General features: G+C 40.3%; 1 pseudogene; it reads left to right on the top strand.

Moving 5' to 3' along the window:
* The first annotated feature begins 9667 nt into the window (after positions 1 to 9667).
* Positions 9668 to 19113, top strand: LOC116589398 (annotated as a pseudogene).
* The last annotated feature ends 8007 nt before the right edge of the window (positions 19114 to 27120 follow it).

The raw sequence follows: 27120 nt of genomic DNA, 5'->3' as shown, positions 1-27120 counted from the left end.
TTCTCAGACCAGAATGCTTTAAAACTTGAACTCAATCATAAGAGATAATTTGGAAGGAACACAAATTCATGGAGAGAGTACAAATATAAATACAAGTTGAAGAGCATCCTACTGAAGAATGAATGGGTCAACCAGGAAATGAAAGAAGAATTTTTTTAAATTAATCATTAAGAATGAAAATATATGGTCAACTTATCTTCAACAAAGCAGGAAAGAATGTTCAATGGAAAAAAGACAGCCTCTGCAATAAATGGTGCTGGGAAAATTGGACAGCCACATGCAGAAAAATGAAATTGGACCATTTCCTTACACCACACACAAAAATAGACTCAAAATGGAAAGGACCTCAATGTGAGAAAGGAATGCATCAAAATCCTTGACGAGAACACAGGCAGCAACCTCTTCGACCTCAGCCGCAGCAACATCTTCCTAGGAACATCGCCAAAGGCAAGGGAAGCAAGGGCAAAATTAAACTATTGGGATTTTATCAAGATCAAAAGCTTTTGTTCAGCAAAGGAAATAGTTAACAAAACCAAAAGACAACTGACAGAATGGGAGAAGATATTTGCAACGACATATCAGATAAAGGACCAGTGTCCAAAATCTGTAAAGAACTTAGCAAACTCAACACCCAAAGAACAAATAATCCAATCAAGAAATGGGCAGAGGACATGAACAGACATTTCTGCAAAGAAGACATCCAGATGGCCAACAGACACATGAAAAAGTGCTCCACATCACTCAGCATCAGGGAAATACAAATCAAAACTACAATGAGATATCACCTCACATCAGTCAGAATGGCTAAAATTAACAAGTCAGGAAATGACAGATGCTGGCAAGGATGCGGAGAAAGGGAAACCCTCCTACACTGTTGGTGGGAATGCAAGCTGGTGCAACCACTCTGGAAAACAGCATGGAGGTTCCTCAAAATGTTGAAAATAGAACTGCCCTATGACCCAGCAATTGCACTACTGGGTATTTACCCTAAAGATACAAACATAGTGATCCGAAGGGGCAAGTGCACCCGAATGTTTATAGCAGCAATGTCCACAATAGCCAAACTATGGAACCTAGATGTCCTCAACAGATGAATGGATCAAGAAGATGTGGTATATATACACAATGGAATACTATACAGCCATCAAAAGAAATGAAATCTTGCCATTTGCAACAACGTGGATGGAACTAGAGCATATCATGCTTAATGAAATAAGTCAAGCAGAGAAAGACAACTGTCATATGATCTCCCTGATATGAGGAAGTGGTGATGCAACATGGGGGCTTAAGTGGGTAGGAGAAGAATAAATGAAACAAGATGGGATTGGGAGGGAGACAAACCATAAGTGACTCTTAATCTCACAAAACAAACTGAGGGTTGCTGGGGGGAGGAGTTTGAGAGAAGAGGGTGTGGGGTTACAGACATTGGGGAGGGTATGTGCTTTGGTGAGTGCTGTGCAGTGTGTAAACCTGGCGATTCACAGACATGTACCCCTGGGGATAAAAATATATGTTTATAAAAAATTAATAAAAAGAAAGAATGGAAGCAGAGAGAAAATTTGGGAAACGTGTGACACTTGTACATATGACAGTGACTTGGATTAGTGTTCCCTGGCCAAATTTCAAGGCCCACAAATATAAATATATGGTATTATAACAGATAGTGCATATTTCTGGAGCTTTAAAGATTTTTGAGAAAGACTTCTTTTGCTTTATGTTAATTTATGTCTTCAGAAAGTATTTTTTGGACATCTACCTTGTGGTGGCATCTTAGTCCTTTTTAGTCACTTTTAAGAGATTTAGGAATACTACAACTGGCATTTTTTTTAATCAAAAGTTTTTTTGTTGTTGTTTTTGTTTTTAACTCATCTAAGCTTCTAAGCAATAGACAATACCTAATCAGTCTTTCCCTCAGTTAAATGGTAAGAGCCAGACACAAGTTCTTCTTTTCCCTGACTTAAGTTATTTTATCTTACTATTTTAGGAATAAATATAATTGTGTCTTCTTATATTAGTGGTGAATATTTCATTTCTGTAACTGTTACATAGGTAGTTTGTGCTAATGTGTTGGAGAAGCAAAACATATATGCCCCCTCTAGGAACCACTTAAAGTTGTTGTGAATACTTCTTCGAGAGTGGTATTTAGAATATAAATGTATAAAGAAGTAAACAATATTTGTTTCTCGAAAAAAAAAGAATGAAAATACAACAGTTCAGAACCTTTGGGATGTAGCAAAGGCAGTCCTACGAGGAAAGAATATAGCAATACAGGCCTTTCTCAAGAAACAAGAAAAGCCTCAAATATACAACCTAACCTTCCACCCAAAGGAGCTGAAGAAAGAATAGTAAATAAACCCTAAACCCAGAAAGAGAAGAGGAACAGTAAAGATTAGAGCAGAAATCAATAAAATGGAAACAAAAAGAACAGTAAAACAGAACAATGAAACTAGGAATTTCTTCTTTAAAAGAATTAATAACATTGATAAACTCTTTGCCAGACTCATGAAGAAGAAAAGAGAAAGGGCCCAAATACATAAAATCACAAATGAAAGAAGAGAGATCACAAGGAACACTGAAGAAATATAAACAATTATAAGAACATATAATGAGCAACTAAATGCCAACGAATTAGGCAATCTGGAAGAAATGGATGCATTTCAATCAAAACTAAAACAGGAAGAAATAGAAAACCTGAACAGACACATGACCAGCAAGGAAATTGAACCAGTAATGAAAAATCTCCCAACAAACAAAAGTCCAGGACCAGATGTCTTCCCAGGGGAATTCTATCATTCAAAGATCTAATACCTATTCTTCTTGAAGCTGCTTCCAAAAACTGGAAGGAGAACTTCTAAACTCATTCTGTGAAGCCAGCATCACTTTGATCCCAAAACCAGACAGAGACTCCACCTAAAAGGAGAATTACGGAATTCATCCCTGATGAACACGGATGCAAAAATTCTCACCAAGATACAGGCCAGTAGGATCGAACAGGACATTAAAAGGATTATTCACCACTACCAAGTGCGATCTATTTCTGGGCTGCAAACATTGTTCAGTATCTGCAAATCAATCAATGTGATATATCAAATTAACAAAAGAAATAATAAGAACCATATGATCCTCCTAATAGATGCAGAAAAAGTGTCTGACAAAATACAGCATCCCTTCTTGATTAAAATTCTCCACAGTAGAGGGATAAAGGGAATATATCTCAATATCATAAAAGCCATATAGGTAAAACCCACAGCAAATATCATTCTCAAAAAACTGAGAGTTTTTCCCCTAAGGTCAGGAACACAACAGGGATGTCCATTCTCACCACTGTTGTTCAACAAAATATTAGCAGTCCTAGCCTCAGCAATCAGATAACAAAAAGAATTAAAAGGCATCCAAATCAACAAAGAAGAAGTCAAACTCTCACTCTTTGCAGATAACCTGATACTCTCTGTGGAAAAACAAAAAGACTCCACCCAAAATGGCTAGGTCTCATACTAGAATTCAGCAAAATGGCAGGATATAAAATCAATGCCCAGAAATCAGGTGCATTTCTATGCACTAACAATGAGACAGAAGAAAGAGAAATTAAGGAATCAATCACATTTATAACTGCACCAAAAGGTATAAAGATACCTAGGAATATACCTAACCAAGCACATAAAGGATCTGTACTCTGAAAACTATAGAACACTAATGAAATAAATGGAGGAGGAAGACACAAAGAAACATAAAGACATTCTATGCTCGTGGATTAGAAGAATAAACATTGTTAAAATGTCTATGCTATCCAAAGCAATCTATACTTTCAATGCCATCTGTACCATCAATATTTTTCACAGAGCTGGAACAAACAATCCTAAAATTTGTATGGAACCAGAAAAGACCCCAAACAGCCAGAAGAATGTTGAAAAAGAAAATCAAAGCTGGAGGCATCACAATGCCAGACTTCAAGCACTATTACAAAGCTTTAATCACCAAGACAGTATGATACTGACACAAAACCAGACACACAGATAAACTGATCAGAATAGAGAAACCAGAAATGGAACCTAAATTCTATGGCCATTAATTCCCACAGAATAAAAGACAGTCTCTTCAACAAAAGGTATTGTGAAAATTGGACAGCCACATGTAGAAGAATGAAACTGGACCGCTTTCTTATACCAAACACAAAGATAAACCCAAAATGGATGTGAGATCTAAATGTGAGACAGGAATCCATCAAAATCCTAGAGGAGAACACAGGCAGCAACCCCTTTGACCTCAGCCAGCAATTTCTTGCTAGACACATCTCCAAAGGCAAGGAAAACAAAGCAAAAATGAACTATTGGGACTTCATCAAGGTAAGCTTCTGCACAGCAAAGGAAATAGTCGACAAAACCAAAAGATAATAGAAGATATTTGCAAATGTCTTATCAGATAAAGGGTTACTATCCAAGATCTATAAAGAACTTGTAAAATGCAATACCCATAGAACAAATAATACAGGCAAGAAATGGGGCATGGGCGCCTGGGTGGCTCAGTGGGTTAAGCCGCTGCCTTCGGCTCAGGTTATGATCTCAGGGTCCTGGGATCGAGTCCCGCATCAGGTTCTCTGCTCTGCGGGGAGCCTGCTTCCTCCTCTCTCTCTCTCTGCCTGCCTCTCTGCCTACTTGTGATCTCTCTGTGTCAAATGAATAAATAAAATCTTAAAAAAAAAAAAGAAATGGGGCAGAAGACATGAACAAACATTTCTCCAAAGAAGACTTACAAATGACCAACAGACTCATGAAAAAATGCTCAACATCACTCAGCATCAGGGAAATATAAATCAAAGTCACAGTGAGCTACCACCTCACACCAGTCAGAAAGGCTAAAATTAATAAGTCAGGAGCAACAAATGTTGGCGAGGATGGGGAGAAAAGGGAACCCTCTTACACTGTTGGTGGAAATGCAATCTGCTGCAGCCACTCTGGAAAACAGTATGGAGGTTCCTCAAGACAATAAAAATAGAGCTATCCTACAACCCAGCAATTACAGTACTAGGTGTTTGCCCCAAAGGATATACATGTAGTGATCTGAAGGGGCACCTGTACCCCAATGTTTACAGCAACAATGTCCACGGTAGCCAAAAGAGGGAAACAGCCCAGATATCCATCAACAAATAAATGATAAAGAAGTGGTGTATATATACAATGGATTATTACTCAGAGATCAAAAAAGTAAAATCTTCCCATTTCCAATGATGTTGATAGAACTAGAGGGTATTACGCTTTTTAAGAAACAAAACAGATGAACATAGGGGAAGGGAAGGAAAAATAAAATGAAATGAAAACAGGGGAAGACATGTCATAAGAGACTCTTAAATATAGGAAACAAACTAAGGTTGCTGGAGGGGAGGAAGGTGAGGGGATGGGGTAATTAGGTGGCATTAAGGAGGGCATGTGATGTAATGGGCACTGGGCATTAGCTGCAACTGATGGATGACTGAATTCTACCTCTGAACTAATGATATACTATATGTTAACTAATTGAATTTAATTAAAACAATCTTTTTTATGTTTCATATGGGTGGTAGTAGCTTTCTGAGAATTGTAGAACTTCTGTACTGAGCACCACTTTCTTCCAGAAACCAACTTAACTATCTTTACTCAGGATATGAGCGTTTATTTGACAATTCCCATACACAGTAGAGGTTGAGCAGAACTGCTTCTCCTCTTGCTTTCAGTGGAGAAGTTCAGCCTCAAGATCACCTGTAGGACTGATGTTGGGTGACAGTTGCGACATTGTATTGCATGAACTGTTCTTATATTGAATTAATATCAAAGAAGAGTGCAAAATACACACTATAAAGCAGCACATTTTTATTTTTCATCACAAAATTATCAGAATCATTGTCCCATTGTTGTAAAATCAAATTTGTATGATTTTTAATTTATATATGAAATTTATATAAACAAATTTTGATACTGTTCTTTTTGTATTTCAGTATGTTCATGATACAGAATTACTTATCTTTGTCATTCCTTTTGTTCTATAATCTAAGGTGAATTTAGCTTGGCTTTCCCACATTATCACCTGTCACAATTAGTTTCTGAGTAAATTATGATTAATGTTTGTCAAATTAAATGTGACATTCTGGATGTGATCACACAGCTTTCAGTAGTACTGAATTATCACTTGGATCCAAGAACATAGTTTCTTCTCAAATCCAGGGACAATAATGACTCCTATCCAACCTCTCCACAAAATTTTGAACTTAATAGAAATATATTTTTCCAAAGTAAGTGAAATACTATTTTTGTCCTGAAATGTTCAAACTTGCACAGCATTATGCTGAGAACTCTGAAATAATAATTGAGAGGGATAGACCGGATTTAGGAATTTGGTGGTCGCTGTATTCTTTCCTAGGAAAAAGACTTGTAAGTGAGCTGGGGGTGTCATTACATAAGACAAATGCAAATTTTGTCATTTTCAATAGTGAGTAACAATAATGAGGGAACTTTTCAAGGAACTAGAATTACTACACAGCTGCCACTTCAATTTATATAAAATCCTGTCAGGGCCTTCATTTCAAATGTGAGAGGTTAAGTAATCTTCCCAAACCTACAACACTAAGTCATGGTGCAAAAAGCACCAGATGAAAGGTCTCCTGACTTGCAGTTATCTTGGCACATCTTCAGTTCCTAAACACACTCACACATACAATTGTGGAAATAACTCTTGTCTTCAAGAAAGAGAAATAAGGGGTGCCTGGGTGGCTCAGTGGGTTAAAGCCTCTGCCTTCAGCTCAGGTCATGATCCCAGGATCCTAGGATCGAGCCCTGCATTGGGCTCTCTGCTCAGCAGGGAGCCTGCTTCCTCCTCTCTCTCTGCCTGCCTCTCTGCCTACTTGTGATCTCTGCTTGTCAAATAAATAAATAAAATCTTTTTTAAAAAAGAAAGAAAAAAAGAAGGAAAGCGAAATAAATGCTCCTAAAAGTTTCTAATTTGTGTGCACATCACTACCCAGCACAAAATTGGCTAACAAGATGGGTCCAAAAAAATATTTCACATGCAACTAGATAGATCAAATCTTTAAAGTACTTAAATTAAAACAATCTTTTTTATCCAGGAAATTTTCAAAATTAGATCTTAATACTGAATCTCTGACCAGCAAGAGATGATGCTTTTCATACCTGAGGCTGATTGGTTTTCAACACAGAGATTACCCAATCCAGAAACAAGTATCAATTCCTTGGTTAGTATGACTTTGTGTATGGGGTAAAAGATGGTCATAGTCCTCACTGAGACTTACCTGCTCCCCAAACCGTTTCCTCTCTGTTCTCCAGCATGGCATGTCTGTGGTCCCCTAGAGACTTATCAATGGCAGCTCTGATAGTGATACTGATGATGCTGAGCCCTCCCCTGGCTTGGGCTAAGGACACATCACGTAAGTACATAAGCCATTGTGGGATGGGGGAAGGAAGGGAGTTAGCTTTGTCACCACATCCAGGCCATATCCCTTAGAAAATTATAACGTTTTCTTCAGTGACCACCCATCTCTATTATACGGATCCCCACTTCTTTCCACAGCAAAAAAACCCTGCATGCTTGCCCTATCTACAAGAGCTTCATAAGGGGCCTCCATACATATAGGTCATTTCTTCATAATTCTCTTCTAATAAAATCTCTCCAGTCTTCCATCCCATTCATTCAGGTTCATGAGAAGATTTAGAAATAATACTGTCCAAATAGTTTACCTTCTGGTAGTTCCCTATTTTTTTTCTTTCTATTTATTTATTTCATTTTATTTTATTTTATTTTATTTCATTTTATTTTATTTTTGAGAGAGAATGAGAGCACACATCCACAAATGAACGAGATAGGAGGAGGAGCAAGGCAGAGGGAAAGAGAAAATCCTAAGCAGGCTCCAATGTCAGCACGGAACCCAACCAAGGGCTAGATCTCATGACCCTGAGATCATGACCTGAGCTGAAATCAAGAGTCCAACGCTTAACCAACTAAACAACCCAGACACCCTCAGTGGTTCCCTTTTTGAGTTGAGTTATGCCAGTAAAAGGGTAAATTTGCCTGAAAATTTTATAGGGAGTCAAAAGAGATCAGAAAGATCTCTTGCAGAAGATCTTGTGTTATGGCCTCAGCAGGATTCATGATGTTGGTGCCTCTCCCTAATATGTAAAGATATATCAAGGGGCCTCCCACATCCTCTCCTTTCCTTTGCTTCTGAACCCTAATGTTTATAAGCCCTGTATCCCTGTGCTGTAAGTTATCTGACAGAAGTTAGGATCTGTTTTCCCTCTATTTCTCCTGTGGAGAGCACTCTGGAACTGAAGCAGGGAAACTTAGGGCTTGAAATGACCTATAAAAAAGGAGAATCTGTGGGGTGTCCTTCAATGCCTTAAAGAATTTAAGGATTCTTCTAAAAACCTGGCACAGATTAGTGTTCAGTATGAACCTATTTTGACAAAAAATATATGAAAGTCTATTTGTATAAGCCAAAACTAGTCAATTATGAGCAATTTTATATGATTCGACTTTACACCCTGAGCAGTGTACCAATGGTATGAAGATTGCTTATATTCCTGGGGCTGAAAGTCAATAAAAAAGTTGAGTAAAGTCACTGGCCTCCTGGAGTCTTAGCCCCAAATTTCATAGGTTCTCTCTTTAATTAGACATGTTTTTATCCTCTGTGTCTAGTTTCTCACTATTCTTTCCCCAGCTATGCCATCACCATTACTGAAAATCCCCAATGTTGGCTCTGACCCTCAGTACTATCACATTTCCACTGGACGAAATGAAATACAACAAAATGTTCTCCTTCTTAAAATCACCTTTCCTTATCTGAGAATGTTTCTTCTGACTAGTAGAAGAAAGAAGAGGTTTGTCTAAATTTTCATATAGGAAGCAGAAGGGATCTAATGTGTCATCAGAATAAAAGAGTGTTGGAGCTTGAACCCTTTGTTACTTTCCAGGATCCTACAATGATCAAGTCCCAGAACACTTTATTCATTTAGACCACAGATACTCTTCCAAGTAACTATTATATACTGGATTCTGTTTTAGGATCAGAGAATTCTATTTGGTTAAGAAAGAAAAGTCCCCTACAGTCATAGAACTTACCTAACAACTGGAGAGAAAGACAATAACTGAATACATATTTTAACAAAAAAAGGCATCTGGGTGGCTCAGTCAGTAAAGCATCTGCCTTCAGCCCAGGTCATGATCCCAGAGTCCTGGGATCAAGTCCTGTGTCAGGCCCCCTGCTCAGTGGGAAGCCAGTTTCTCCCTCTCCCTCTGCCTGCTGCTTCCCCTGCTTATGTTCTCTCTCTCTCTCTCTCTCTCTCCCCTTCCCCATCAAATAAATAAATAAGATTTTTTTAAGTATTTAACAAAAAGGAAAAATAATTCCAGAGAGGAATAATTACTCTTAAAAAAATGCATCAGTGTAGTGAAACAGAATTGAATTCACCCAACTTCAGCACAAGGGCTACAGAGCTCTTCCTGGCAAGTGACACTAGTTAACACATGAATGATGAGAATAAAACAGTCGTTTGAAGGATCTAAGTGACAAGTATTCCAGGGAGAGGGAAAGGCCTAAGTATGGGAAGATGTTTGCTGAGTTTAAAAAACACAAAGAAGATGAGAGTAGCTGACGCATAGTGAGCAAATTGAGGAGTAGCATAAGATGAGGTTGGAGAGGAAGTTAAGGAGCCAGTTCATATTAGATCCTGATGGCCATGGTAAGAAATTTCATTTTTATTTAGAGAGATATGTGGACTACTGAAGGGATAAAGTTAAGTCCATTTACATTTTTTAAAAACTATTCTAACCACCATTTGAAACGAGATTGTAGAAGTTCACAAATGGAGTCAGGGAGACTATCTAGGAACATGATATAATTCTTCAGGGAAGACAGGCTTATGGCTTTGTTTAGTGTACTAGTGGGTGACAAAGATAGCAGTAAAGCAAAGTGAACAGTTTTGGGATAGATTTTTATATGACATGTTCATAAATTAAATGAGTGGAGTGGGTAGAAAATCAAGCTTCTCCCTAAGGATTTTGTCTTCCATAATGACTAGGTGGATGCTGATGCTGTTTATTGAGATAGGGAAGACTGAGGGAGGAAATTATTTCAAGTGATGGTTAAAAATAAAGTTTTTTTAAGCTTGAAATTATTCTTGACATTTATGTGGAACTCTCAGCATTCAGTAGAATATATAAGACTAGAGTTTAGGAGGGGGCCAGGGTTAGAGGTGGATATGTTGCTGTCATTGATATACATACTGTTTTAAATTCCAGGAGAGGAGGTCTCATAGGGACAGAGTGTGTAGAAGACAAGAAAATGCAAGAACTAAAGAGTCAGCAAAAGGGACTGAGAATGGTACCAGTGATGGAAAGAGGAAAACCAACATACATGGAAGTCAAGGAAAGTGGGTTTTTTTTTTTTTCAAGGAGGAGAGAGTGACCAGATAAGTAACACTAAGAGGTGGGTGAAGTGAAACATGACAGAGAAGTGAACTGGATTTGGTGGATTTGACATTTGCAGATTCAATCAAGTATCTAAGATAAAAACTAGATCAGAGCATTTGAAAAAACAATGGGAGCCAAAGAAATAAAAGATGGATTAGAGATGACTCTTATGAGTAGCTGACCTCATGGAAAGCCTGTGCTCTGGGATCAAGAAGTCAGTCATTACAGTATAAGAATAAAAGAACTTGAAGACAAGCTGGGAGAACTTAAGAATCAGAAACATTCAGTCATCAGCAAGAAAACACTGGAGTGACCTTGCATGCAAAGGTGACTTGTTGTGCAAAAAGCCTTTAATTCATAGGAGAAATATTTTAGCAACCCACACTACACCAGCTATTATCCTAGGTGATGAAGATGGAGTAATGAAAAACACAAATCTGATCTCTATCAGCATAAAGCATCATAACATTTTGCAGTTACCATGTAGCAGGCCTATAAATATCAGTATATAATTCCCATGCCTACCCTATCCTATCTATAGCAGGTAAAAACCTATATATCTATGGAATCTAAAATTCAAAGTGATTTACCCAGTGTCACATAGTATTAAAACACAGATCATATGCTATAAATCCATAAATCCAAGTATGTTGAAAATCCCTCTTTTCTATGAAGTCAGCAGAGTTCTTTTGTATTAAGTTCATGTATACTCCATTATTAGGCATAAACCAATGGTTCTGCCTTTATATGTTCAAATGGTAATTAGCGATAAAATTAATAGAAGAAAATTGCCAAATCATAACAAAGATATTATTTGCTTTAGGAGGTTAGGTAGAAAGAGCTTATGAGTTTACATTCATAGGAGTTATGAAAATTAAAATGGTTATATATATTGGGGAATTATTATGTGATCAGCATAGGAAGAGTCACTATTTAACTTCATACTGGGTAATAACACTGTGAGAATATGATATTATTAAATCTATTTTGGAAATGAAGAAAAAAGGTTATGGATATTAAAAATTGATCAAAGTAGAAGAGGTCATATTAGTTTGTTTCATTACTTTAAAAAACTAGAGAGTTGCAAAAATTCACTTTTTTGTTGAATGCATTTAATCAAAACAAATGCAACTCTTCATTTCTATTTTTTGCTTTAAGCCAAATTTTTCATTATTTCACACAGTCTGTATTAATTTTCAACAACTTGCCTTTTTAAACCTTAAATGGTGGTGACAGCAACAAATATTTTTTAGTATAATGTTTCACATTTCTGCAGTAATTCCACTTTCTAGACCACTGATGATATCAGGAGCTTCCATTTATCTGCCTCACTTTTAACCACAGGGTTATTCTTTAACTCTTTTTGGCATTGACAAATGACAAAACTAAATCAATTTAGTAAAATGTTTGATATCCTTTATCCAAGGGAAAATAATCCATGGATTAGGGGAGTAAAGTGATTCAAAAACTGTGGAGCCCTTTTCCCAAGGTATTTGGGCAAGTGTGAGTTTATAGAGCTTTAGAAGAGGGAACGTGGAAACCATGCATGATTGGCTAAAAGGTTGGGGTTTTCCTTATAAGGTTACCAGGTCTTATTTTCGGGGGGAAGGTAAGCTAGCTAAACTCAAGTTGGAGAATTGTAACTGGTATATGTTGTTTCCTTGACAGGTGTTTTCTATAAGTGCAGACTGTAAGTTTAGATTTGGGATATGGGTGGAATGTTGGAGTGACCTCCATTTATGGGTCCTGATAAAGGAATTAGCTTTATTTTCACATTGCAATGACATAAAGACAAAAACACCAAAATATATACATTTATATCATAGATAACTATGTTTACACATATTAAACTACAGAAGGATAAGTAAGAGCTCTGAGACATATTTGACTCCTTAATTCATCAGGTCAGATTTACCAAATGAGTTTTGGCACCAAAAACAAACAAGAAAAAAAACTGATTTTCTGAGCTATCTTGATTGAAAATTCAGAAAAGGGATTGTGATCCTGTAATTGGACCATGGTTTTTCTCTCTTTAAAACTCTTCATGGTTTTCCACTACATTTAGTACAAAATAAAAATCCTACTATCACCCACAGGCTTTAAGGGCCCAGCCCCAAGTGACTTCTCCAATGTAATCTTTTCCCTTCCTTCCTCTCAATATCTGTGCTTCAGTGAACTTTCCTTCTGGTTTCCTAAGCAGGTTCACCATCAATTCTTTCAAGCTTTTGTTCAATTTATTACCTTTACCTGAAACAGGCCCCCCCTTGCTCCCAGACACACACACACACACACACACACACACACACCCCTTCTCGCTCACATCTACTTAATCTTTCATGTCACATCTGGAATGTCACCCTTGAGACCACCTCTCTGGCACTCCAAGGAAACTGAGATCATCCAATTATTCTCGGCTCTAGAACTGCACAGGTCTCCTGTGACATTTTTCACCCCGCACAAAGTCTGGCCTGGCTGGGTTTTGTGCGTCACTTTCCCTGCATTTTCAGATCCGGGAGAGGAGGGGACGCTTCTGTTTCCTTCTCTGGATTCGCAGGGGCAGCAGGGGCCTGAGCCAGCTCAGGCTAAACCGAGTGTTCCGGGGGCGGGGAAGCAGGTGGGACACGTTTAAGGCGGGGGAAAGGGCTGTGGGAGGCGAGGAGGGAGGCCGGTGTCTGTCAGCCATAGGCGTCCAGGAGGAGGCGGTGAGAGTCAAGTGTCCTCACTGCTCAGGCTGGGGGTCCGCCGCCGAGCCGGGGACCCAGTGGCCGCCTCTCCCGCCGCCCGCAGAGGGAAGACGGGCGGTGTGTGCTGGTGGTTGGGGGCGCCAGGGGAGCCAGCGAGGGGGCCGCCGTCAGCGTCTTCCGGGAGCCCGCGGGTGACCGGATCGTCTCTGTCCCCACAGCACATTTCCTGTTGCTGGTGAAGTCGGAGTGTCATTATTGCAACGGCACGGAGCGGGTGCGGCTGCGAATAGGTATTTCTACAACCGCGAAGAGTAGATAGAGGACGTGCGCTTCGACAGCGACGTGGGGGAGTTCGGCCGGTGACCGTGCTGGGGCTGCCCGTCGCTCAGTCCTGGAACAGCCAGAAGGACTTCATGGAGCTGAAGAGGTCCGAGGTGCACACCGTGTGCAGACACAACTACAGGGTGGGTGCGAGCTTCCTGGTGCAGCGGCGGGTGAGCGCGGCAGGGGCGGGGAGCCAGGGAATGAGTAAGAGACAGAAAGAGACTCCGTCCAGGAGGAACACGCCAGTCCAGGGCAGGAGCCAGTCCAGGGCAGGAGGGTCCCCTCTGAGAGCTCATTTCAGGAAGAGTGTGGTTGTGTCCGTGTGCGGCTGTGGGGAATGCGTGGTTGTGATTGTGTGGATGTGTCTGTGTGTGACTGTTGGGACACTGTGATGTGTCTGTGTGTGACTGTGGGAAGAGTGGGAGGGGTGCGCTGTGAGTGAGGAGGACGGAAATGAGTGCGCGGTGGGCTGTGGGCCTGGATGTGGGGGATGGGTCGGGAGAGTGGACGTGGGGGAGGACACAGTGTGTGAGGTTTCCTTTTTCCTTACAACATGGCCAGCATTTGTAATTTCTTCTCTTTTTGATTTTAGCCTTTCTGGATGCTATGGGGTGATATGTCATTGTGGTTTTGATTTGCATTTCTTTGATGATCAGTTATGTTGAGCATCTGTTCATTTATCTGTTGGCCATCTGTAAGTGTTCCTTGGGAAAATGTCTATTCAGGTCCTCTGCCCATTTTTTAATCAGATTTTGTAAAGATGTTTTTATTTTTAAGTAATCTCTACACCCAACATAGGGCTCAAACTCAACCTCAAGATCAAGATTTGCATGCCCTACTGACTGAGCCAGCCAGGTGTGTGTGTGTGTGTGTGTGTGTGTATGTGTGTGTGTGTGTGTGTGTGTGTAGTTGTTTAAGTTCTTTATATATTCTGGATATTAACCCCTTACAGCATATATAATTTGCAAATATCTTCTTTTGTTCAGTAGGTTGCTTTTATTCTGTTGATGATTTCTGTCACTGTACAAAAGGTTTTTATTTTGATGTCCCAACAGTTTGTTTTGTTTTTGTTTCCCTTGCCTTAGAAGACATATCTAGAAAAATGTTACTATGGCTAGTATCTGAAAATTTATTGCCTGTTCTCTTCTAGGATTTCTTTTAAAGATTTTATTTATTGGACACAGAGAAAGAGGGAGAGAGCAAGCCCAAGCAGGGGGAGCCACAGGCAGAGGAGAAACAGGCTCCCCTCTGAACAAGGAGCCCCATATGGGGCTGAATCCCAGGACCCTGGGATCATGACCTGAACCAAAAGCAACCCCTTAACTGACTGAGTCACCCAGATGCCCCTTTTCTAGGATTTTTATGGTATATGTTCCTTCTTAATTCTGAAAACCCTGAAGTAAGTGTACTGTGTGCAAAACCATTTCACTGAGAAAAAATATAAAAGACAAATTTTGGGGGGCTGGGAGAAACTTTGAGTCACATCTTCCCTCTAAGGCTTCTCTTAGGTAAATTTATGGGTACTTTTTTTTCTTAGAGACAGTGTTTTCACACAGTTGAATTTATTTTAAAACTACCTTTTAAATTCTAATTTTTCTTCTTATCATTAATATACTGAGGTTTCTCTTTTTATGCTAATATCATGTAAGTAGCTAATACTATTACTTTGTACAGTTAAAACAATTTACCTCACATTCCCCTTTGTTAGATTTTTTTTTCAAAGTTGACGCTAAGTTGGAAATTTCTTTTTTTTTATTTGAGATTCTTCTAATTTTTTCACATACTTAAATGCCAATTGTAATTACTGCTCTAAGTATTATCTATTATCCATTATCTCTGAGATCCCAGTTTTTTTCAGTGACTTTATGTGTTCCCTATGTAGTAGAATTCTTTTTATTTTTTTTAAATAAGATTTTTAAAAGATTTTTTATTTATTCATTTATCTGAGAGAAAGAGAGATCACAAGCAGGCAGAGAGGCAGGCAGAGAGAGAGGAGGAAGCAGGCTCTCCACTGAGCAGAGAGCCCGATGCGGGACTTGATCCGAAGACCCTGAGATCATGACCTGAGCCGAAGGCAGAGGCTTAACCCACTGAGCCACCCAGGCGCCCCGCTATGTGGTAGAATTCTTAACACTTAGCTGAAATTTGATTCAGCATTTCCTCCAGTTTCTGGTATATATATGATTCTGTTTTATTTTCCATGTTGAGAATTTATACATTTCTACTTACTGAGATATACTGTAAAATTGTTGGCAATGATTCACCACCAATCTTAAATCTGCTATTTTGTGGTATTATATAAAAGTTGTCCATTTTGGGGCACCTGGGTGGCTCAGTGAGTTAAAGCCTCTGCCTTCGGCTCAGGTCATGATCCCAGAGTTCTGGGATTGAGCCCCACATCGGCTCTCTGCCTGGCGGGGAGCCTGCTTCCTCCTCTCTCTCTGCCTACTTGTGATCTCTGCCTGTCAAATAAATAAATAAAATCTTTAAAAAAAAAAAAAAAAGTTGTCCATTTCTTTAAAATGGTACTTTAAATACCAATTGTATTAATTTAATATTAAATACCAATTTAAATACCAATTGTATTAATTGAGGGCCTGGTAGTATCAGAGGTAGTCTCAAATATTAAACACAATATTAATGAATCCCAGATGCTTCAAATATCAGTTTAGAAAAAGAGAAAACTATAAAATGATAACAATTCCAATAAGGACAGAGAATGATTAGTTGAGTATAAGGATAAGAACTTTCTAATGAATGACTTTCCTTCTTTCCCTCTGTAACTCAGAGATATATAAAACCACCTCTGTCTAATCCTGCAATCCAGGGCAGAACCATTTCTGTGATTTTCAAAGGTGTGAATGCACCAACATTCCCACAAACAACTGCTGCTCCCCAATTTCTTCATAATGCTTTGAGTCATATTTTCTCTCATAGGTAACAAAAACAATAAATAGTTAACATATCGTGAAGGCTCAGTTCCAGCCAATGTTTTACATATTGTGGACCCAATGAACCTCATAAAAGTTCAAGGGGTAGTTAGTATTATTCCCCCCCTTTGTAGGTGAGACAACTAAGGCACAGAAGAATTTGAAAACTCTCCCAGGCTCAACCAGTAAGAGTCAGAGCTTGGATTTAAACCCAGGCAGCCTAGCTCCAGAAGTGACACTTTCAGTTCATATCTCTTATGTTAGGCAAAGATTTGTAAACACTTCAACAAGTGAATAAGTATTGTACACTATGAAAAAGAAAAGACCACAAGTTTCTCCAATATCTCTCAAATCTAATGGACCCTTACGGTCAGGATTAAATTCAAGACTCGTGATACTGGCTCTTATTGGGCCACATGGCCAGCTTTGGGGAAAGCATGCTTGAGACTCAGCCCGGGAACAGCGACCAGAGGCAGCCAGGCAGCCAACCAGGGAGACTGAGTCTGTCGTCCTCACTGAGTCCCTCTACCTCTTCTCTTCTAGTGGAGCCTATAGTGACTGTGTATCCTGGGAAGACCCAGTCCCTGAAGCACCACAACCTCCTGATCTGCTCTGTGAATGGTTTCTGTCCAGGCCACATTGAAGTCAGGTGGTTCCGGAATGGCCAGGAAGAGGAGTCTGGAGTCGTGTCCACAGGCCCAATCCGTAATGGAGACTGGACCTTCCAGACCCTGGTGATGCTGGAGACAGTTCCTCAGAGAGGAGAGGTCTATACCTGCCAAGTGGAGCACCCCAGTTTGATGAGCCCTGTCACCGTGGAATGGAGTGAGAAGCTTTCTGATCTCCTAAGTTCCTCACCCACTAGGGAGGGGACTTTGCTTTTCCTGAGTGTCAGGGTTCTCCCTCCTTACACCATGTTTTCATTTGCTCCATGATCTCTTCTCTTCAGCACAGATCACTGGGGGTAGCATGGTAATTGTTTCTCAAATGCCTAACTCCCAGGGAGGGGATTATGCCTTGCAGGCAGAAAGAGGTCATCCCCTGTTTTGATCCCTCCACGATATCACAGGTCATGGTTCCCCTTGACCCTGGGCACCAGTCCCCTGCCTCTGGCTGAGCTTCTGCTTCTGGTACTGTTGGCTTTGACTTGTTCATTGTGATCTCCAAAGAGGTAGGTAATCTACAGTGGAGGGACCTTCCTGACATGAGGGAAATCCACTTTCAGCTGGGCTTTCTGTTAGCTCTGTCACTCTGGAGAAGCTTCATGGAGTCGTAGGCTCCTCATCCATCCGATGTTGAAGTAGTGGGTTTATCAGAGCTGTGATATTTAAATGAGCTCATTGCCTGAATCTTGTACATATTCAGTGTGATTTTTAAATCTCTTTTATGGTAATGTCCAATTATTTTAGTTCTTTTAGGGCAGACTTCTTCCCCCATTCTCAAAGTTCTGAATCCCCGTGTCTCCATCAAAGAAGTTGGATTTCGAATAAAAATCACTAAAACAGCATCTTCTCTTAGGGACACAGTCTGACTCTGCACAGAGCAAGCTGCTGAGTGGAACTGGAGGCTTTGTTGTGGGTCTGCTCTTCCTCGTGGTGGGGCTGTTCATCTATTTCAGGAATCAGAAGGGTAAGGCACCTGTTGGTGAGTCTCCACCGGACATTTCTAGAGGAAGAAACATGGCTTTGTTTAAGTTAGTTCTCCTGTCAGTGTATAATACCTATCCTAACCTGGTCAACCTCAGATTTCCCAGAAATCCAGAAATCAACACTCCATGGTTACTGTGTTGAAGTATAATACGCTGTGGCCTGTGGAGATAAGAAAAACATTAACAGGCATGGAGATCATGGGTAGAAAACCTGGGGCAAATGCAGGAAGCATCACTAGTGAAATCACACTGGATTTGTGTGACAGAAACTTCCTGGGTCACACCTCCCACTTCCTGGTCTCCTCTCCACCGTGGCATCATTCAGTGCGGGTTGTGGTGTTAGAGAAATCTAAAGCGGGGCTCTGGAGCTGGGGACATTGTATCTGGGGACAGATTTGCCTCTATACTTTTAAGTATATGTTCCCCCTCTCTTTTCAGGCCACTCTGGACTTCAGCCAACAGGTAATGCTCTTTAATCCTCTTTTAGAGGTAGACTTGGTCTCCTAGAACCAATAGTAGAGACAAGCCAGGAGACAGAAATAATGGGAAGCAGTTTGCAGTAAAGCTCCTTTTCTCCACTTAATAAATGGTCTGCACTCAAAAGTAGCACTGGCTCAGGGAGACCTGAGAATACATTCTTCTTCTTGCTGCAGTGCTTTAACTCAAGGCCCTGGGAGAAGGAAGAGGCTGCTTGGAGAGGTGGGTCTGGAAACAACACTCTGCTCTGTCTCTGCAGGTCTCCTGAGCTGACGTGGAGATGGTGACACTCCAGGAAGAACGTTCCTTCCCACCTTCTTCTCAGAATGAAAGGCTTCCCGTTCTCATTCCTCCACAAATACAGTGCCTTCTTAGGATCTGATTGGCCCAGCTTCAGTGACCCTGCAGCACCTGTCCTCCCTATGGCTCCCTCTGCTCTCTCCTTGACCTGGAAGCCCCAGTGTAACTGCAGGAACTCATCTTTGTTCTCTCCTGGTCCCCTTCTGTGTGGCCCTTCCTGCCTCCCTTGCATGGGAACTCACCTTCTGCTCACGTGTCTTCATAAGCTTTTCTCAAATAAACAAGGGGTGATAATCATGTACCTCACATATTTCAAGAAAAGAAGTATTTAAAAAAAGAGACAAAGGGAGGATTCCATCACATTACAATCACAATTTTCATTTATATTTCTGAATTTTAGTTACCTATGAATCTGAAGATTTTCTTGCTTCCTGACCTGTTTTTTTTTTGGGGGGGGGGGGTCCTTCTGCATTCTGTAATTCAGCATGCTTTTCTGAAGTGAATTAAGCCCTCGATGACCCATATCATGACGGTGTTCTATGTCTCCATGTTCTCAAACCCAAACACACAAGTTCCTTCACACCATGAGATGTGGACAACAAATATAAGAGGACAACAAATATAAGAAATGCAGGTTCCGATTCAACATGGTGACATAGGGAGTTCTTAAACTCACTTCTTCCCACAGACACACTGAGTCTGTAGCTACAGGTGCAGCATTTTCCTCTGAAAAGAAAACAATAAAAAAAACTTAAGGGGCGCCTGGGTGGCTCAATGGGATAAAGCCTCTGCCTTTGGCTCAGATCATGATCCCGGGTCCTGGGATCGAGGCCCACATCAGGCTCTCTGCTAGGTGGGGAGCCTGTTTCCCCCTCTCTCTCTGCCTACTTGTACACTCTCTCTCTCTCTGTCAAATAATATCTTAAAAAAAAAAAAAAAACTTAAAAGTGGCAGACCCCTTTACACAGGGCAAAAGAGGGGGAAGACCCATGGAAGCAGGTAGGAGAGGCTAAGACACAATCTCACCATAAACCCCATGGCCCAGGCAGCCTCAGCAGGAGAGAACTCAAAACCCAGTTTCTCTCTGAGGAATGAAGGGCTCATACCCCACATCAGGCACCCCAACTTTTAAGACCAGCACCTGAGAGAAAAATCCCCAAAGCATCTGGTTTTGAAGACTGATGGGGCTGTGGCAAACTCTGTGTTTGAGGGTGAAAGAGGGATGGTAAATTATCCTTCAAACTGAGAAGACAGAGACCAGGAAAATGAGGCATGTGACTCCATACAGTTCATGCACGTTTTATTCAGGTAACTTACTGAGGGGGGATCAGGTGGGCAACGATCCAAGTGCTGTGCAGCTATTGTCTGCCAAGTCTGGATCTTACCCCACAGATTTTACAGAGCAAGAGGAGGTGCAGAGTGCACTGTGGTAAGGTCAAAATGTCCTAACCTTTAGCAGCCCTCTGGTGGCAACTGTGTGCCAGAAAGGGGAGGAGAGTAGTGACTATGTTAACTTTACAAGAAGTTATCTAAGCAACTTTACAGAAGAGCAGAACAAGCGTTCCCACATTCTGGTCAGAGCATACACTGACCTCCAAGGCCTGGAACGCTCATCCCCAAGCGAGGCCATTCAAGGAGAAACAAGATGGAGAGCCACAGAAGGGGTCAGTGTTGTCAGCAGTCCTACAGAAGGAATAACTCTTAAAGAGCCCATGCAGACTCACCTGCCCCAGGACCCAGCACATTAGTAATCCTTTGAAACATGTCCTGACTTTATGTGAAAGAGACTCATTTTAATATTGAGTTTTGGTCTGAGGGACAGGTGCATGCTGGAACACTGAGTACCGATGCTTGTGAACATCATCTTTCTACACTCCCTCTGCCTTGCTAAAAAGCCAGCAGGTGCAGTCTTTCTTTATTCCTCTCTTCTTTCTTTTTTTTTGGGGGGGGGGGGTGGCTTTTTTCTTTTCTTCTTGTTTTCTTATTTTTTTTCCTTATCATTTCTCTTTTTTTTTTCCTCATGGGAGGTCTCTTCTTTGCACTCCTCTCCTCTTTGCTCTTACCAATGGACATCATTGTGCTATCCTTCTGCCATGTTCTACAGTACTAATATCTCCCAGAAGAGAGTTTCTACATATGCATGGTGACTTGGTGTTTGCAGCTGCCACGCAAAGGCCTCTTAATTGCCTGGCTCCAAGGGCAGTGGGATTTGTGTCTCAGATTTGCATAGGACCAAGAGACAGTTCTTGGCAGACTAATATTCCCAGGCCCTGCATAGTTAGCAGACTGAAATATATCCCCCCTTTCTGACAAAGAGGCCTATTTGCTTGGCCTGTAAATTTGGCCTGAGGGTTTGGCACACTTATACAGTAACACAAAGGTTTTCTCAGGGAACAGAGACCAGTTGATACAATCTTTGTGCTCTCCCTTCACCTCATTATAGCTCACCAGTATCTTACAGAAAGAAGGTTATGCCCTTCTTTGGTACCCTGCTATGGTACCCTGCAAAGGAAACCTCTACATCACCTGGTTCTGGTGGCTAGCTGGTCTTAAGCTTGCAGCTACAACAGAACTGTAACCAACAAAGAAAAGGCTCTCAAATAGTTCCCACCCCCAAGAAACAGCAAGAAGCGACAGACCCAGGAGCTTAATAATTCTGCAAAAAAGGCCTATTAGCTTATCACTATAGCTGCAAACTGAAAAAAATATATCTAATTAAACACATATCTAAGGGCTGACTGTAAACCTTTCTTGAGATCTCAAAAGGCAGGCATTATCCTTGTGCTCTCCTTCTCACCTCCAGATAGCCTGAGGGATCTGGGGGCAGTGCGGCTTGCACTTGCATGCACAGTACTGTATACATTTGCATTCTATACAAGGTGCTGTCTGAGAAGCTGGCTTCCAATCAACCTGAATCTAGGTGCTATGAGATCCTCCCTTTGGGGGGTCTTGATATACTCTCAACTATTGGGAGCTATTAAAATAAAACAGTCTGCTTGGACAATCACAAAGATTTGAAAGACAACCAAAAGCTAGGGCAGAGTTGAACTATGAGGTTTACTTCCACACAAGTCCAACCCTTCAAGACTGGGGTAGGAGGCTCTTTCATCTAATGCATAGAAGCCAACACAGAGAGTCAAGCAAAATGAAGAAACACAGGAATGTGTTGCAAACAAAACAAAAAGATAACTCAGAAAAAAACTACTGAAATGGACATAAGTAATTTACCTGAGGAACAATACAAAGTAATAATTATAATGATACGCACTGAATTCAAGAGAAGAATGGCTGAACACAGTGAGAATATCAACAAAGAAATATAAAATATAAAACAGTTTCAAACAGAAGTCACAGAACTGAAGAATATAATAACTGAATTTAAAAAAATACACTAGACCCGAATGTTTATAGCAGCAATGTCCACAATAGCCAAACTATGGAAAGAACCTAGATGTCCATCAACAGATGAATGGATCAAGAAGATGTGGTATATATACACAATGGAATACTATGCAGCCATCAAAAGAAATGAAATCTTGCCATTTGCGACAACATGGATGGAACTAGAGCGTATCATGCTTAGCGAAATAAGTCAAGCAGAGAAAGACAACTATCATATGATCTCCCTGATATGAGGAAGTGGTGATGCAACATGGGGGCTTAAGTGGGTAGGAGAAGAATCAATGAAACAAGATGGGATTGGGAGGGAGACAAACCATAAGTGACTCTTAATCTCACAAAACAAACTGAGGGATGCTGGGGAGAGGGGGGTTGGGAGAAGGGGGGTGGGGTTATGGACATTGGGAAGGGTATGTGCTTTGGTGAGTGCTGTGAAGTGTGTAAACCTGGCGATTCACAGACCTGTACCCCTGGGGATAAAAATATATGTTTATAAAAAATAAAAAATTAAAAAAATATATATATAAGACCTATCTACGTGCTGCCTACAAGAGACTTGCTTCAGACGTAAGTACACACACATACTGAAAATGGAGGGATGGAAAAAGATATTCCATGGTGATAGAAATCAAAAGAAACCTGGGATAGCTATACTTGAATTGACAAAATAGACTTTAAAACAAAGATTGTAACAAAAGGCAAAAAAGGGCATTACATGATGATAGAAGGATATAATATTTATAAGTATTTACATATCCCACATAGGAACACCTAAATATATAAAGCAAATATTAACAGTTCTAAAGAAAGAAATATATAACAATACAATAATGGTAGGGGATTTAATACCCCCACTTTCATCAGTGGATAGAACATTCAGACAGAAAATGAATAAAGAAACTATGACCTTAAAGGACCACATTAGGATCTATCAGATATATACAAAACTTTCCATCCAAAGGCAACAGAATACACATTCTTCTCAAGGTCACTTGGAACATTCCCCAAGACAGATCATGTGTGATGCCACAAAATCAAGCCTTAATAAACTTAAGAAGATTAAAATCATATCCAGCATCTTTTACCACCACAATGATATGAAACTAGAAATCAATTACAAAATGAAACTGGAAAGAACATGGTCAAGATTAACATTTTTAAAATTAGTATCAACAATAACACTGAAGGGAAAAAATTGTTGGAAATGTTTACAGTCAAAAGAATTTAGTGAATTTAGTGTTTAACTCCTTTTCTGGAAAGAAAATAAACCAAATGCCATGACAGAATCAACTGCCTATAAGACTGATTCTATAGGTCTATTCTATTCTATTCTATTGTGATTCTGTGTTTTTCATTACTTAGAATTTGTATCAGCAATAAGGTCCTTATTTCTGGAGAAGCCTAAAATTTCTAATAGTCTCTATGTTATTTTCTTCTTTGATTATTAGAAAGCATGTTTTCTCTGGTTAATAATGTAGCCATGGTTTAGATAATTTTTTATTTTGTGGACCCTTTGTTATTTAAACAACTGATTTCTCTGAAAACTTTTTCTTTAAGATTAGTTCCCAAATTCTGACATAGAAATTCTGACCTGGAGGGAGGAAGAAAGATGGTAGAGGAGTAGGAGAGTGCAATATCATTAGGTCCCAGGCATTCAGCTAGCTATCAAACCATTCCAAAAACTTACAAACTCAACAGGAGATAGAGGAAAAGAAGAGCAGCAATTCTAGGAACAGAAAATCGACCACTTTCTGGAAGGTAGGACATGCAGAGAAGTGAATCCAAAGTGATGGGAAGATAGACCGTGGGGGGAGGGGCCAGATCCCGGCAAGTGGTGGAGCAGCAGAGCACAAAACTGAAACTTTTAGAATCTGCTCCATGGAGGGACATTGCTCCAGAGACTAAATTGGGGTGGCATCCTCGTGGGGACAGTGTGGTCTCAGGATCTGTGGGATCACAGAAAGACCAAGGGGCTGAGTGTGGCAGAGCTTCCAGGTATAGGAACAGAGAAGCCAGCTATAGAGATGGAGCCAAGGAGGGGTTCTCAGCTCCAGGTTACCTTAAACCATGATCAGAGGCACTGTCAGACCACTACTCTTTGAACAGGGACCTCACAAGTGACAGATCTGGGGAGACTCCCTCCTTCCTCTTCTGGGAGGAGTGGCGGGGGGGGGGGTGCTCTGGCAGGAATCTTCTGGGTTTGGAGACTCCAAACAGGGCCATGCACCAGAGATAGAAATGCTCAGTCACAGGCCCAATGAGCAAGGAGCATGACTGGAGACCAGGGAAATGGGAGAGATTGACTGCTTTTCTCTGAGGGCACACTGAGGAATGAGGCCCTGAGCTCTCAGCTCCCCTTAGAGATTGGGAGGCAACCATTTTCATTCCCGTCATCCAGAGCTCTACAGAAAGCATTCAGGGAACAAAAGTTACTGAGAGGACCCCAAACAGATTGCCTAGCCTGGTCCCTGACAAGTGTGGTGCAATTCCACCTTGGGCAATAATATATGAGAATTGCTGCAAGAGGCTTCTCCCCTAGAAGATCAGCAAGAACATCCAGCCAAGACCAAGTTCACTGATCAAGGAGAACTGCAGATCTCCAGTGCCAGGGGAAAGCAAAACAGAATTCATGCCTTTTTTCCCATGATTCTATCATCTTGCAAAGTTAAATATTTTTTATTTCATCTTTTCTTAATCAATTTTTTAACTTTTCCTCTTTCCTCATTTAATGTTTTTAACTATTTTATTGATACTTTTTTAAAAAAATATTTTTAAATTTTCATTGCTATAGTCATATTTTATCCTTTCACTGTATTTAACCTTATTTTTTTGTTTAAATATAAGTTTCTGGGGGGACACAAGATGGTAGGGAATGAGGAGGAGGCGCCGTTTTAACCTGTATCCTAAAGTGAGCCGATTACCTACCAAGGAACTCTGATCACCCATGTATTTGTGTTTGTCCTGGTAGTAATCTTATACTTGGGGTTCTTTTTGATGAGGTTCTTTTTTTGTTTTGATATCATATATATATATATATATATATATATATATATATATTTCTCTTGTCATCCACTTTTAACAGTTCTTTGTTTGTCTGTTTTTGTTTGTATACTTCATAAATCTTACCTTGGGGCCCACTTGGGCTGGGCCTTCTCTTTTATTTTATCTTTCTTCCCCCCCTTTTTTTTCCTCTTTCTTTTTTCTTTTGTTTCGGTGGGGACTCTTGATTGCTCAGAAGCATCCCAGGGTGCACCTTGCCTGCACCATGGTCAATACATTCAGCCATCCCTCACCAAAATGACTAGGAGGAGGAATGCCCAACAGAAGAAAAATTCAGAGGATGGGCCTTCTGCAACAGAGCGAATGGCTATTGACATAGACAATATGTCAGAAAGGGAATTCAGGCTAACAATTATCCAGGCAAGAGGAGATTGCTAGGTTGGAGAAAGACATGAATGACAAAATGGAATTGATTAGGACAGAACTGAAAGCCACCATGGATGATGTTCACAATGTTCTTAATGAGTTCCAATCTAATCTAAATTCTCCAAAAGCTAGGGTAACTGAGACAGAAGATGGAATTAGTGATCTGGAGTACAAACAGATAGAGAGAAAGGATCAGTAGGAAGCCAGGAGCAAACAGCTTAGAAACCACGAAAACAGAATTAGGGAAATAAATGATGCCATGAAACGTTCCAACGTCAGAATTATTGGAATCCCTGAGAGAGAGGACAAAGAAGGAAGACTAGAAGATATAGTGTAACAAATTCTCCATGAAAATTTTCCCAATCTCACGAATGGAACTAGCATTCATGTACTAGAGGCAGAATGGTCTTCCCCCCAAGATTATAAAATCTAGAAAGACCTCAAGACACCTGATAGTAAGAATGAGGAATCATAACTGTAGACAGGATCGCTTAAAAGCAGCTAAGACAAAGAAACTCCTTACATACAGAGGAAAGTCCATCAGAATAATGTCAGACCTATCCACAGAGACCTGGCAAGCCAGAAAGGGCTGGCAAGATGTATTCAGGGCACTAAAGGAGAAGAACATGCAGCCAAGAATACTTTATCCAGCAACACTGACATTCAAAATGGATGGAGAGATAAAGAGCTTCCAAGACTGACAAGGCTTAAAAGAGTATGCGACCACCAAGCCGACACTGAAGGAAATATTAAGGGGGGTTATATAAAAGAGGAAAAATCCTAAGAATATCATTGAACAGAAATATATGGAGACAATCTACAGAAAGAAAGACTTCAAAGGTAACACGATGTCAATAAAAAAGTATCTGTCAGTAATCACTCTCAATGTGAATGGCTTAAATGTGACCATAAAATGACACAGGGTTGCAGATTGGATAAAATGACAGGACCCATCCATATGTTGTCTACAAGAGACCCATTTCAAACCTAAGGATACACCTAGACTGAAAGTGAAGGGATGGAGAAGCATCTTTCTAGCCAATGGGCCTCAAAAGAAGGCCGGGGTAGTGATTCTCATATCAGATAAATTAGATTTTAAACTAAAGACTGTAGTCAGAGATACAGAAGGACACTACATCATTCTTAAAGGGACCATCCACCAAGAAGATCTAACAATTGTAAATATTTATGCCCCCAATATGGGAAAAGCCAACTACATAAGAAAACTACATATCAAGATAAAGAGTCATATAAATATAAATACAATAATAGTAAGATATATTAACACACCTCTGTCAGTAATAGATCATCCAAGCAGAAAATCTATAAAGAAACAAGAGCATTGAATGACACATTGGACCAGATGGCCTCATAGATATATACAGAACATTCCACCTTGAAACAAGAGAATACTCATTCTCAGGTGCACATGGAACCTTCTGCAGAATAGACCACATACTGGGTCACAAATCAGGGCTGA

The sequence above is a fragment of the Mustela erminea genome, chromosome 4 (genome assembly GCF_009829155.1).
Source record: "Mustela erminea isolate mMusErm1 chromosome 4, mMusErm1.Pri, whole genome shotgun sequence".
Classification (NCBI taxonomy): Eukaryota; Metazoa; Chordata; class Mammalia; order Carnivora; family Mustelidae; genus Mustela; species Mustela erminea.
This window is presented reverse-complemented; position numbering and strand designations above follow the sequence as displayed.